The sequence below is a fragment of the Vigna umbellata genome, chromosome 11 (assembly GCF_029865625.1).
Source record: "Vigna umbellata cultivar VRB3 chromosome 11, Vumbellata_1.0, whole genome shotgun sequence".
Lineage (NCBI taxonomy): Eukaryota > Viridiplantae > Streptophyta > Magnoliopsida > Fabales > Fabaceae > Vigna > Vigna umbellata.
In genome coordinates this window covers 11,657,827-11,671,953 of record NC_142175.1, presented here as the reverse complement: position 1 = coordinate 11,671,953, position 14,127 = coordinate 11,657,827, and the positions used below count along the sequence as shown (strand labels likewise).

Sequence of the window (14,127 nt, the reverse complement as noted above, 5' to 3'; positions counted from 1 at the left end):
AACAGTTTAAAATACCGTTATCTGTGATGTAATTTTGATACTAAATACACCCTTTTTGACTTAGAAACTTGCTTGGACTCATGCTTTTTCATGAAGTTGTGTGAATAAGAGAGTTGAGGTTGAATTTTATGATTTTATGACTAATTCCCTTTCTTTGATAGAAAATGAGTTAATATAGAAAGCAGAGATAAAGTGCTAAGGATATAGAGCTCAGAAAGGCCTAGAAAAGCACTTGAAGAGGGAACCACACGAAGCTTGGGCGACCCGTAGGAGGCTTGGGCGTGGAAAAATTGACGCCCGCCGCCCGGGCGTCAGACCCCCGAAGCTCGGGCAAAATTGAAGGCTCAAGTCGTACGAAAATCGACATCCACCGCCCGGGCGACCAAATGGGCCGCCCGAGCGGCGTGCGCTGCTGATCCGGCCTAGTTTTTGTTCTGTTTTGACTCTTTTGGACCCAGCCCTGTTTCTACTCTTTTCCAACTTTATTTAAAGGACCCAAACGCTCTAGGTTTTGTATCTCTGGCTGGAGCAACACAAAAACACACTTTTAAACTCTTGATCTTCAGACATAATTCTCTAGGAACACTAGGAATTGCATGAACTAGGAATTAAGGCAGGCTTATTGCGCCAAGGGATTGGGTTCTAAGTACTTTAGTGAGTGATGTTAACATTAATGCATAAAGAAGAATTCTTATATACATAAGAGGAAACTTTGTGAAATCTAATCCCAACAACATATTCATCTCATATTGAACAACATCCTCTCATCTTTGTGTTACTCTACTATTGATCAATTTGCATTCATATTTAATTTTCTGTCTTTGCATTTTAAACCAATGATCTCGTTTATTTTAAGTCTTAATTAATTAATTTATCACACGACTGTTTAGTGGTGAGAGTCTTCTGGGATACGATACTTGGTCTTACCATTTTATATTACTTGTGTGATTCGGTACACTTGCCGATCCATCCACAAGTTTTTGGTTTCGCGTCTGGAGATCAAAAATATTGTCAACAGGTAGTCAATGGACAACGTCTCAAGCATTATTTGGGTGGTGAGGTGGAATGCCTTTCCACAGTCATGGAGTTGGCTGATCCAGATTGAATTTAATGGTGTCAAGCAAGTGACGTTAAAGAAGCGCTTACTGGGAGACAACCCAGCTTTCTAAACTTTTACTTTTGATCATTTGTTTTGCTCGTGTACTCTGCTTGAATGAACCACACTGCTTTGATTCAACTCTATTGTGTTGTGTGATAAGTATGGCTTTGTGATACTCTAGTGTATTGATTGATGTTGAGATGATGTATGATGTGCTAATATATAGTTGATGGCTCACAGTATATGAACAGGTGCTTGAGGTAAAAATTTGATTGAGACACTAGTGCAGAAAGGGCTTTGGACGTCTGTTCTTTTTGATTTTTGACGACCGACCTGTACTCGACGTCTTTGTGGGTGACGTTAGTCAGACGTCCGTTGTGTCAGGCCCGACGTCTATATAGATGTTCGTTGTGTCAGGCCCGATGTCTATATAGACGTCCGTTGTGTCAGGCCCGACGTCTATATAGATGTCCGTTATGTCAGGCCCGACGTCTATATAGACGTTTGAGGCACACCCCCCGACGTCTGACTAGACGTCCGAGGCACCCCCCAACGTCTATAGAGACGTCCGATGAAGCCACCCCGGATGTCTATATGCCTGAACGGGTTGTTTAGGGATTAGGGTTTGGGACGTCGGTTTGTTCACTGCCAGACGTCTATAGACGTCCGTCAGTGCACTAACCGACGTCTACTGGGCATTTTTTTAAAAAAAATCAATTTATTTTTGCATTAAAACCACACCTGAAAAGCAGAAAATTGTCCAAGAATACCAAAACTATCAAGATATAAACTTAAACTAAAATTGAGCAATGTCAACAACAAATAAAATTGTTCCTAACTCCATCTTTGCAGAAGATAAGTTGTCCACTCCTGCCTTATCTGCCTAATTGTGTCCTCTGGTATAGGAGATGTACTCTTGAAGCCCTGCAAAATTGAAGAAAGATTCATTATGGTTTCATATATGTTTAAAGATGAATTTGATTTGTAATGTATTCAAGGTATGCATCATTACCTTATTCCAGTCATCTGTAATGACAGCTCGAATGATGGTCTTAATCCAACACATGACATAGAAGCCACATTCCCATGAATCCTGCTGCTGGTTACACTAAAATGACAAACTAAATAGTTAAGAATTTAAATCATTCAATAACATAGAAAATGAATTAGAACTATAAATGACTTCCAACCTTTGGATATAAAATTTGAACTAGTTGACCTCGAGATTTACCAATAACTCTGTACAGATTGAAAACACAAAGTAAAATTATCATAACTATATTTATCATAAAAGTTTAAGGTGAACATCAAATTCAAAGTCATTTTTGGAGAAACACTTACCCTTGAAGTATGGTTCTCAAGTCATTTTTCATCTTCCTGTGCAATGAACAAAACCATATAATTTTACATTGTTTGGGAATGATGACCATCAACTGCCAGTGCGACCTATCACGAAGGACAAATAATTATTTAACTAAGTAATTAAGGAAACTTTAATAATGAACTTTTACATATAATAACCCATCAATGTATGGCACAAGGTATACGTCTCTTTTTGACTCATCCATCCATGTTTGCAAATAATGTTGTCTGTTTTCAAGTGTGTTACCAGAAGGTTGAATGGTCTGAGGTTCAACAAATTCATACATGGAAGACCGACCTTGGTCTACAACGATTGTGTCCATGTACCTAAAACAACAAAGTTAAGTTGTTAGAAACTATAGGAATCAAAGAAAAAGAAATATGGAAGACAAAATTAACTATCTTACATGCACCACAGTTGAATGATGGAAATATTCAACATCCTGTCTCCCCCAATCACCTCCAATGCATTTGTTTAAATCATTCAATAGCACGATTTATGAATTGCACGAGTGTCGGGAGGTTCCTTACAATTCAGGATCTGATTGAATTACTCCTAAGAGTAATATTTCTCAAGGATGAGGGTATGAGTCTTGGTCGTCTTAAAGCTCTTGATCTTCACATTTAATTACTACGAATGCTAGGGATTGCATGAACTGGTGATTAAGGACATGTTTATTTCTCCGAGGATCGGGTTTAAGTGATTTAGTGAGTGACGTTAACATTAATGCATAAAGAAGAATTCTTACATACATGAGAGGGAACTTGGTGAAATCTAACCTCAACAACATACTCATCTCATATCAAAAACAACATTTGTTCATCATTGTGCTATTTTGCTGCATTCATATTTAATTTAATGTCTTTGCTTCTGAAAGCTATGATCTCGTTGAAAAATTATTATTTTTATACTTAATTTTGACATAAGAAAACAACCTTTATGACTTAGAAACTAGCTTGTAATCATGATTTTGCTTATTATTTGGAAATGAGAGAGTTGGATAGGTTTTATGCTTGGTTTTCCTTGTTTTTGCAGGTTTTAAGATGAGTTGAATGAAAGAAGTGAAGTAGTCAGAAGTTGGACTTAGAAAATGAAGAAAAAGTGCACAAAAGAAGAGCCGCAAGTACCGTTCATCGCCACTTTTACCGCTGATCGGCACTCTGAAGTCTTGCAGTCAATGTTGAGGGGCAAAACTGCAGCTGAGCGTCAAAATAGAAGAATCGCACTTACCGCTAAGCGCCATTTTATTGGGCCTTGGTCTCGTGAATAGGAGAAGCTCACGTTTCGTTTATCGATAGTCGGAGCGGTTCTCTTCGAGTTGGCAGAGTGTTCTTCTTCCGGTTCGTTCGTCGAAGGAAGGTTTATTTATCTGCTTTATTCATTATTTGTTCTAAGTTGTGAAACATCTTTTTAGTGGAATTGTTAATCACTTTTTATAGTGATTAACGACTGGATGTAGATTCTGTTGAATCGAACCAGTATAAAAATTACTCGTGTGATTTTGGATGCGAAACTTTATTCTTCAACTTCTAGGGTTCTCTCTTTCATTCTTTCATTGTTTTTCATCTAGTTTCACCATGTCTATGGTGAACTAAACCTTCATTGTTGTTGGGGAACCGATGTAATCCTTTGAAACTCTCATGTATTGAATTGGTTCTATATTCTATATGGTTTCTTTCATTAATTGTTAGGGTTTTTCTTCTATTCTCTATGCATGCTTTGTTTAACTCATTCAATTGCATGATCATTGATGTTATTTGTATGGACACATATAAGTAAATATAGAAAAGAAGAAGTTCTCCTAAGAGCAATATTGCCTAGACATAGGGATAGGAGGATTGGTTGCCTTTAAGCTTCTGTGCGAATGTAATGCATGAATAATTGCTAGGGAGACAAGACATTGTAAACAAGTGATTAGGAGTAGGCTTTCTTCACCGAGACATCGGGTTTAAGGTAAATTAGAAAGTGGCATTAACATTAATGAAGAAAGATGAATTCTTGAATACATGAGAGTGGATAGGATGAATCGGAAACCCCAACAACATAATCATTCATATTATACATCAACCGTTTTTGCATCTTTCAAGTCCATTGACCAAAACTTTGCATTCATGTTTATTTTTCATAGTTCAACAACAATATTTTCGGTTACAAGCCTAAGATAATCAACATATCACATAATTGTTTAGGCTGTGAGTCCTTTGGGAAACGATACTTGGTCATACCATTTTATTATTACTTGATACGATTCGGTACACTTGCCGAGGGTTAACAAGTTTTTGGCACCGTTGCCGAGGATTCGTGGTTTAACTATTCTATTTGTGTGATTATTGATTAACTTTGACTTGATTTTTATCTTTTTATCTTTTTGTTCTTTATATCTTTTTGTTTTTATCTTTTTATCTTGTTATATTTTTAGTTTATCTTTTCTATCTTTTTGTGCTAACAATTGTTTCTAGGGTTTTGTGTTCTTGTGTATGTAGGGCATAATTCAGACTAGGAGCAAGAAAATTTCAGAACCTCTTCTTGAAGGATTGGACGAAAGTTGAAGGAGAAGGAGGATTTGAACATCTAGAGAATTATTTCCTTCTCCGGAAACACTTCTACAACCCTCACCACAAAGATCTAACCAGAGCACTGAAGATATGGCTAAAGACAACAATGTTAGACGTACTCTGGTGCATTACACCAATGTTGTTGGCCCTCATCACTTTAATACCATTTCTAGGTCGAGGGTTAATGCTGCAAACATGGAGGTGAAACCGACATTGATACAATTGGTAAAGAGAAATCAATTTAATGGGCTATCACATGAAAGTCCATATGAGCATCTAACCACATTCAACGAGGTTTGCAACACTATAAAGATCAATGGTGTGCAGGATGAAGCGATAAAGCTTAGTTTGTTTCGTTTCTCATTGGGAGGCAATGCTAAGTTATGGTTGAGTTCTTTTCCGGAAGGTAGCTTTGTTGAATGGGAAGCCGTGGTGATGGCAATCCCTTTAGGGACTTCCCATCCAAAGAAGTATCAACTTAACACTATGACTAAGAAAGGGAAGTTGAATAAGGACTTGATATTTTCTTTCTAAGTCTTAGAATGTTCTCTTTAATAAATACATTTACCTTGTTTTGTAGGTCACTAATAAGAGTGGAAAACCATAGCCAATCAACCAAAGAATCTTGGTGAGCTAAGCGAAGCAAAGGAGGTAAAGAAAAGAAGAAAGGAAGTGCTTTTTGGATTGGAAAAGCAAAGCTGATATACAGCATACGGCCAACCAAGCAAACCAGCGTTTCCACTTTCTTTTAAAGCATGTTTTAAATGTTTACCGTATGGAACATGTGGCCAGCTGTATAGCTTCTCCTGCACACTTCTTATAGAGCTTCATGTACATTGCTAATATGTCCAGTAGCTTGCTAGGCACGTTTCTCTTCATCTATAAAAGAGAAGCCAAATCCTTTATAATGGTAACTTGAATTGAAGTAAAGAAATGCTGCCAAGTTCCAGCTATTACTCTCAAGTTCACCTCTGTGCTTTGTTATCTAGCACCTTCTCTAGCTCCTTTCCCCTGTGGAAAGCCTACTAAGTTAGAAATCTACCAAAGCATTCATCCAAACACCACCAGACAATTTCACAAACACCTTGAGTGCATTCAGACATCCACTGTCATCTTTCATCCGTTGCCATTCTTTGCGTCTTAAAGCATTCTTCTACGCATCATGGAGATGCTTCCATCATTTGGCATCAAGATCTAGCTCGTCCACGCAAGTCTCCAAGAGATAAGTCACGTTTTCATTCATTTTTCACTTCCGTCATGAGCTGTTCCAGTTTTACCACTGTTTGATTTTTTTTCCTTACTTCTGTGGTTTGATTTCGTGTTTGTTGTGGATGTTTGTGTTCATTCACTGTTCCTTAGTGTTTGTTCTTCATTTTAATCGGTGCACTTTGTTTGTTTGAGTTCAAATCAAGCTTTATTATCAATTCCAGTTTCTGTCAAGTCTTGTGTAAATGTTTTTGCAGTTTTACCTCTATCACAATGTTTAATTGAGTTCGGCTTTGATTTCTTTCATTTGTCATTGAATCCAGTGCACTTGCTAGCTATATGTTGATCAATAAAGCAATGACAGTCAGTCAGCTTTGATCATTTGAGCTCACAAGCAATGTACACTGTTTTCCAGTCGAAATTCTGCAGAAAAATGTATTGTTGGGTTTAATATGCTGGAAACCGTGTCTGTCTAGATTTTGTGATTCTAAAACTGTACACATCATGGAGCTGCTTGTAAACATGTTGCCACAGATAATAATTCATGATTATTACAGAATCACAAAATCACAGTTTCAATTCATCTAATTCTGGTTTTTCATAAATTATCACAGTTTTTCAACAAGTCTTTTGCACCGTGCTTGAATCATTTCTTTGTCTTAGGCCATTTAATATCTGCTAGCTTAATTTTTCAAGCTAGATTTAGTTGCTTAGGACCTTTCTTGCATGTTTGTTGATCTATACAGCTTTGAATCCACTTTATTGATCATTCCTGCTGCTGTCTTGTATATTTTGTTCAATAATTAGCAACTCTCATAGTGATTTCGAGTTTTATTGAATTTTTGTGCATTGTAACTATTGGTGTAAGTGTATTTCACCATTTGAAACTTGTTTCAACTGTTGCCTTGGTCCATTTTCATTAAATCTGCAAAATCATAGTTTGACTTCCCATTTTTGCTTGAAATTTGGAACTCAACAAGTCATATTGTGATTCAGTGGATTTTGGCACAATTTGGCTGTTTCTATACATATATTTGGTGCATCAAAGTTCATCTTTACTATTCATTTGGTCACTTTTGCACCATTTCACCAAATTACATCTTCCTAACGTAGCATTGTTTCAATATAGGAAGTGGACCTATCATATTTTACTATGGCAGTTTTCCTTGATGTTTGACAGTTTGAACCCCTTCAATTTAAGCATATAAAGTTGCTTGAACCATTAGTTGTGCCATAGAATCACTATTGATCAATTTCACTTCAGAAAGCACCATTTTCAGCCAAATTTGCGGGTGCAGATAGCCTTGTGCTTGCTGTTTTCATAATTTCAAACTTAGATTTCCAATTTGGATTGGCAAAAGCTAGGGATTCTAGTTCCAAACACTTTTGAATGATTATACAAGTGAAAACAAATCATAAAAAGCAAATACACCCCTGCAATCAGTTTTGAAAAGTCCAAAACCAGAAAAACCCAAAATCTGCTGTTCTTTGTGGCATTTCATCAAACTGTTTTGAATTTTCATCAAACACTTGCATTGCACAGAATTCAATCACTGTTTTTGGGTTTTTCTATCTTTTCTAATCTGTTCTAGACCCTATCTTAAGTTCCTTTTGTGTGCTAGCCTTTCTTCCAGCCCCAAAGTGTTTATAAATCACTTTTATTGGCTTCCATATACTGCTATCACATTACTTCTGCATTAAACTTTGCTGCAACATTCTTTTTGATCACTGATGGGTTTTGTGACTTTTGTCTGCTGGAACATCATATTTTGGTGGAGTTTTAACATCCAGCTGGGCCTTATCAAAGGGGTAGCATCTTAAGGAGTGGAGGTCTTGATACCATTGCTTCAAGTGGACTTCAAGAGGAATTTACATTGGCTGTCCAGCACCTGATTGCAGCAGAAAAACACCATTCTAAAGTTCCATTTCAGCTCATTTACTTTGCCTTTGTAGCCACACTTGGCTTTGTTTAATTAGTTCTACATTTCATTGTATTTTTGGCTTTCTATCACGGAACCTTTGTAGTAAATTCTTCTTTGCTTTTGAAACTTGACTTACTTGGGAAAATGCTTATCAAACAATTCCAAGTACTCCATTAAACATTGTAATAGTCTAGTTGCGCATCTTAGTGTGGAAGTGTGTCAAGTGGCTCCAAGTGTCATTTGCAGTTTCACTTAGGGCCGTTTTTATTTTTCCATTCATTTCATACTTCCTTTCTTTTGCTTGTGAATATTTGTGTTCTACGTCTCTGTGATAGCTAGGTGCGCTACCATATAGACAAACCTTCGTTTGGTTTATTAGGGGCATAACATTGTTGCATTCCAAAAAGGTTTTGAAAGACTTCTATCTAGAAACTTGGGTAAGAAACGTTAGGAGACACTCTAGCTAAGGAAGGACAAGGTTTCTAAGCTTGTCCATTGTGACTCACCTCTCCTTCCTGGGAGCTATTCGGTTTCTTCACCTTTAGAATCTCTATAGAAGTCATTCACCAAAAACAAGCAAATCCTCTTTTCCAAAAGTTTTGATTCATACTTGTGAAAGGCTTTCAAATATTTGTGAAAACACTTTCTCTACTTCACAAGCATGAGTCACTCTAGTGTTCAAGGTAACATCAATCATGATCAGGACAACATAACGTTGAGAGAAGAGCTCAATAGAACCAAGGTTGAGTTGCATGAACTGAGGCAAATGGTTGCCAATCTTACTTTCAATCCAAGAGGGCATTCACAAGGGGATCACTCTCATAGGCAAAACCATGATCATGATGATCATTCTCAACATAGTGATCACCATAGTTATCACCCTTAAGATCACTATCAACGCCCTCCTAAGCGTCATCATAACCATAGAGACCATCATGTGGAACCTAAACTTGACCTTCCACCCTTCTATGGAAGAGACAATGTAGAAGAATACTTTGAGTGGGAGATGAAGGTCGAACAGATTTTTGAGTGCTACCACATAGATGATAGGAGGAGAGTGACCTTAGCCACCTTGACATTTCAAGGTGTAGCCCTCTATTGGTGGACTTCCATCCTTAGAGATCAAAAGATGCATGACGACTATACCATCCAATACTGGAATGAGTTAAAGGCAGCCTTGCATCGGAGGCATATTCCAGCCTACTATGCCAGAGAGGTCATGGATAAGCTCCATAGACTTCAACAAAGAAACATAAGTGTTGAAGAATATAGACAAAAGTTGGAATTACTCATGTTAAGAGCTGGAATCAAAGAGGAAGAGAGATTCACCATAGATCCAGAGCAGCCTTAACTATGACATCCGAGATAAGGTAGAACTTTTACCTTATTTAGATTTCAATGACTTTGTGCAACTATGTGTGAGAGTGGAAGACCAAATTAGAAGAAAAGCTTCCACTGAAAGGAATTACCCTACCACCTTCGAGTATAGGAAAGATCTTAAGAGGGAGGGTAGTCCAAGGAGGTATGAAAAACCTCAAGAAAAAGAAAAGGAAAAAGAAAAAGAGAAACTGAGAGGTAAAGAAAAAGAGAGAGAGCGAGAAGAAATACCTCTCACAAAGAATCTTCAAGAGACACAAGGGGTAGAGAGACCAAATGCTTTAAGTGTGGAGAGAGAGGACATTATTCTTCTGAGTGTACTCACAAAAGGTCTACTTATCTCTTAGACCATCAGAGTGAAAGTGAAGATTCTTCTAGTGACTCAGATACTTCTGTATCTGAGGAAGAAGCCTTACCTTGTGAAGGTGAGTTATTATTGGAAAGAAGACTTCTTGGAAGTCAATCCCAAGAACTAGAACAATCACAAAGGGAAAATCTGTTCAGAACAAGATGCAAAATCTTTGAAAACACTTGTTCATTGATTGCGGATAGTGGTTCCTCTTGCAATTATTGTAGTTCTCGAGTGGTGAACAAATTGGCCTTACCTACTATTCCTCATCCCAAGTCTTATAAGCTTCAGTGGATAACAGAGGATGAAAAAATAGTAGTCAACACACAGGTAACCATACCAATATCCATTGGCAACTATGAAGAAAATGTTTTATGTGATGTTGTTCCAATGGATGTTGGGCATGTATTACTTGGTAGGCCATGACAATATGATCATAACTCCACTCATGATGGCTATACCAATAAAATCACTTTCCTTCATAAAGGAAATAAAATCACATCGATTCCTCTTACACCTGAACAAGTGAAAGAGGATGAGATAATAATCAAAGAAAAAATTGCAACAGAAAGAAAACAAGAAAATAGGTTAGAAAAGCAACCTTATCAAGAAAAGAAGGAGACAAAGGTATGCATGTTGTTAACTTCTTCATTAAAAGGTAAATACCTTGACTCTTCTTTTCAAAAACATCACTTTGTTTCTTCATTTTATCATGGGGAATGTTCAAAGCAAAGTGAATCCAAAAATATATTAAAGGCCAAGACTTCTTCTCATAACATTTTTGTCAAAAGGCCTTCATTTTCTCTTCTTCTCTTTGCATATATCTCATTCATCATACTAATTTTTGCTATTTTTTGTAGATATATCTTTGACCAGGTGGACAATAAACACCAAAGTTGTGCTTCTTCTTTCTTCCTGATTTGAGGACAAATCGTTTTTAAGAGGGAGGGAATGATGGCCATCCCTTTAGGGACTTCCCATCCAAAGAAGTATCAACTTAACACTAAGACTAAGAAAGGGAAGTTGAATAAGGACTTGATATTTTCTTTCGAAGTCTTAGAATGTTCTCTTTAACTAAATACATTTACCTTGTTTTGTAGGTCACTAATAAGAGTGGAAAACCATAGCCAATCAACCAAAGAAGCTTAGTGAGCTAAGGGAAGCAAAGGAGGTAAAGAAAGGAAGAAATGAAGTGCTTTTTGGATTGGAAAAGTAAAGTTGATATACAACATACGGCCAACCAAGCAAACCAGCGTTTCCACTTTCTTTTAAAGCATGTTTTCAATGTTTACCGTATGGAACATGTGGCTAGCTGTATAGCTTCTCCTGCACACTTCTTATAGAGCTTCATGTACACTGCTAATATGTCCAGTAGCTTGCTAGGCACGTTTCTCTTCATCTATAAAAGAGATGCCAAATCCTTTGTAATGGTAACTTGAATTGAAGTAAAGAAATGCTGCCAATTTCCAGCTATTACTCTCAAGTTCACCTCTGTGCTTTATTATGTAGCACATCCTCTAGCTCCTTTCCCCTTTGGAAAGCCTACTAAGTTAGAAATCTACCAAAACATTCATCTAAACACCACCAGACAATTTCACAAACACCTTGAGTGCATTCGGACATCCACTGTCATCTTCCATCTACTGTCATTCTCTGCGTCTTGAAGCATCCTTCTACGCATCATGGAGATGCTTCCTTCATGTGGTTTCAAAGTTCCTAAACAAGTACTTCCCATAATCCAAAATCGACAAAGGGAAGCAAGAGATTTCTTCTTTTAGACAAGGCATGGACGAGATGCTAGGTCAAGCATGAGATAGATACAATAGCTTGTTGAGAAAGACACCCACTCATGGCTTTGACGAAGAAATAATTGTCATACTTTTTCTTGGAGGTCTTGGTTCACAAACAAAGTTGATGCTAGATGCCTCAGCTAGAGGTAATATTAAATGCAAGTTTCTACTTATCTTGATTGAAATCTTTGTCATGAGTTTGATTGAAGTTTCTACTTATCTTGAAAAGAGGATTTTTGAATGAGTAAACCATTATACAAATTGGTAGATGATTGAGTTACATCTTATTTGCTTGAGGACAAGCAAAGTTCTAAGTTTGGGATTGTGATAACAGTTGAAAACCTGTTATTTTCATGCTTAAAATTAATACTAAAAGCAACCTTTAACACTTAGAAACTAGCTTGAAATCATGCTTTTGGGTATATTTTTAGAAATAAGAGAGCTGGACAGGTTTATGCTTGATTTCAGTGTTTTATGCAGGTTTTAAGGTGAATTTGGTGAAAGAAGTGAAGAAGGATAGAGATGGAATAAAAAAAGACATAAAAAAGTGCAAAAGGAGAAGCCGTAATTACCACTCAGCGGTAGTTTACCGCTAAGCGGCACTCAGAAACCCACGGTGGCTCCGCTGAGGGGTGAAAAGGCCGCTGAGGGGAGGAAAACAACTCACGCACTTACCGCTGAGCGGCATTATTTTGGGCTTGGGCCTAATTTTCTGTGTATTTTATAATAGTATATAAGCTTTAGGACGTCCTAGGGTTTGTATCTTTGGCTGAGACGAAGCAAACACTCTCTTTTCCACCCCTTGAAGGAAGATCTTGGATGCTCAGGCTACCTCCTCATCTTTCTAGGGTTCTATCTTTCTTTCATTCATTATTGTTCATCTAGTTTCACCATGAATATGGTGAACTAAACCTTGTATTGTTGTTGGGGAATCAATGTAGTCTTGTGAAACTCTCATATATGGAATTTGTGTTTTAACATCTTATATTAAGATACATGCTTTCTTTCATCTTTAGTTAGGGATTTTCCTCTTTGCTTAATGCTTGCTTTGTTTAACTCATTCATTGCCATGATTATTGCTTTTGTCGATATGGGAACGTACGGGGAAATCTAGATCCGGGGAATTTCTCCCAATAGCATATTGGTTGCCTTTAAGCTCCTACACTTCAGAACTAATTACTAGGAATGCTAGGAATTGTATGAACTCGTAATTAAGGATAGGCCTTCTTGCAAAGTGATTTAGAGAGTGGCATTAGCAATTGATGAAAAGAATGATGAATTCCTAAAAGTATATGAGAGTGGATAAGATGAAATTGATAACCCCAACAACATACTCATCCATCTAATTCATTAAAGTGTTTGTATTCCTCTTTTCCATTGATCAAATTCATGCATACATGTTTAATTACTGTCTTTTGCATTTAAACCCTACAATCAATCGTTAACAAGTCTTAATTAATCAACAAATCATATAGCTAACTAGGTCGTGAGTCCTTTGGGAAAACGATACTTGGTCTTACCTAGTTTTATTACTTGATACGATTCGGTCACACTTGCCGATTGTTAAACAAGTTTGTCGCGCCGTTTTTCGGTGTTCATAAATTTGTCATCAGTGACCATATCAATGGTCAATGTGCTTTTCCAGTTGAGGCTTTAGAAGACGTAAATTACATGGCCAATCAATTTCCATACCGCCAAGGTAACTACAACCAAGGGTGAAAACCTCACCGAAGCATGGGTCCAGGTCAGAATGGACAAGCTAGACAAGCAGGACAATTCATAGACCACAACAACAACCATCAATATGGCAACAAGTATCTGCGTTGAATGAGAAATCATCAAAGCTTGAAGAAACTCTTCAACAATTTATTCAGGTGACTATTTCCAACCATAAAAGCACTGAAGCTGCAATTAGAAATTTGGAGATATAGGTTGGTCAAATGGCTAAGAAGCTGGAAGATATGCCTGACAAGAGTTTTGGGGCTAATACTTAGGTTAACCCTAAGGAAGAGTGTAAAGCTATTGTTAGTGTAGATGTTGAAAGGGTGGATGATAAGAAAGAGAGAGTTTGAGTTAGAAACAAAAGAAGGAAAAGAAGAGAGAAAAGAGAGGGTGGATGAAAACAAAAAGAGTGTTGAGTTGGAAAAAAGATAGAAAAAAATTTAGAAAAATGAAAAAAAAATTCCTTATCCTAAGGGGAGTGAAAAGATTGAAAAAGAGAGACAATATGGGCGCTTTAAAGATATCATCAGGCAATTGGAGATTACAATACCTTTGAATGAAGCACTTCAACAAATTCCAGCTTATGCAAAGCACATGAAGCAAGTCTCCACAAAGAAGAGATATCTAGATGAGAAGGGAGATTGCAGTGTTATTGAGAAGAAGCCACTTCCTCCAAAAGTGAAAGATCTAGGAAGTTTTACTATTCCTTGCGTCATTGGGAAGGAGAACATAAGGAAAGCCCTG

General features: G+C 37.2%; 1 pseudogene; it reads left to right on the top strand.

Moving 5' to 3' along the window:
• The first annotated feature begins 8,806 nt into the window (after positions 1-8,806).
• Positions 8,807-10,297, top strand: LOC148190983 (uncharacterized; annotated as a pseudogene).
• The last annotated feature ends 3,830 nt before the right edge of the window (positions 10,298-14,127 follow it).